Raw genomic sequence first — 1194 nt, 5'->3', positions numbered from 1 at the left:
GACACAACTTTGGCTCTCCAAATCCAAACAAATTTCAAACAGTTCAAAATAGCAAATACAAACCAAATCTCCTTTTTAAAATATTCGGAATAGGATTAAAGCCTTTAAAGACTAGTATCGCATACAATTAGTACCCTTTTATCTCCTTATTCCCTGTGGGATTCGACCCCAACCTTTTTTGGGTTACTATATTTGACAACGTCCGCTTTACGCCAGTAATAGGTGTAATTTGAGCGTGTCAAATTTTGGCGCCGTTGCCGGGGAATACGGTTTAGAAATTACTGATTGTTGTGTACTCTTCTTTAAAACTTTTTCTATTCCATCACACCTCGTTTGCTGTTGTGGTGAACCAGGTGAACATGGCAGGAAGACCGAATCGGAATCAAGAAAACCAAGGTGGACTCCAAGTGAACCCACCTGCACCAGAAGAAGATGAGGACGAAAATATCTTTGCGGAATTCATCAATGTCGCTGATTATGCTTCTGCTGTGGTTCCTCCTAGAACTGGAAATGATACTTTCAAAATTGATAGTTCTATCTATCAGCTGCTGAAACTTGAAGCTTATTTCTGAAATTCTTCGGAGGATTGTCCACTTCGACATTTGAAGAACTTCTTGCATGTGTGTTCTCAACAATCCCAAGGTGCTGTTTCGGTAGATGCACTTCGATTACGGGTCTTTAAATATTCCTTGGCTGGCCAAGCAAGGGAATGGTATGAAAAACTCTCCAGCAATTCTATACATACCTGGAACAAGTTAGCCAATACATTTTTGAAGAATGGTTCCCGCCAAGCAAAAAGGCTGAGCTTAGGGATAAGATCTTTGAGTTCAAACAACTTCCGGGGGAACAATTATATTCAGCATGGGAGCGTTTCAAGTATTATCTAGCTCAATCTCCAACTCATGGATTTCCGGATGCTATTCTCACGGAGAAATTCTACAAGGGCTTAGATACAATGAATCAAATTGCTGTCAATATTGCCGCAGGAGGATGCTTCATGGAAAAGTCATTTATCGTATCACCCGTTTGCTTGATAAGCTCACCACCCACAATCAAGCTTGGCACTCGAGTGATAGTGAAGTCTTGTCATATGGTAGTCCCTCTGCTGCCGCGGTGGCCAAAGAAAATCATGAGCGAGATCATGCTTTTGCTCGATTGCAAACCACCGTGGATTTGTTGTCAAAGAGGCTTACG

At 41.5% G+C, this 1194-nt stretch overlaps 1 non-coding gene across 1 annotated transcript; it reads right to left on the bottom strand.

Annotated features, from left to right (window-relative positions):
• Positions 1 to 802: 802 nt before the first annotated feature.
• LOC132620555 (small nucleolar RNA R71) lies at positions 803 to 909 on the bottom strand. Its single transcript, XR_009574998.1, has one exon. It is a non-coding gene; the product is annotated as a small nucleolar RNA R71 (small nucleolar RNA).
• Positions 910 to 1194: the final 285 nt, after the last annotated feature.

Source organism: Lycium barbarum, chromosome 11, assembly GCF_019175385.1.
Source record: "Lycium barbarum isolate Lr01 chromosome 11, ASM1917538v2, whole genome shotgun sequence".
NCBI lineage: Eukaryota > Viridiplantae > Streptophyta > Magnoliopsida > Solanales > Solanaceae > Lycium > Lycium barbarum.
Note: the sequence above shows the minus strand (reverse complement) of the source record. Positions and strands in the feature narration are given on the sequence as shown.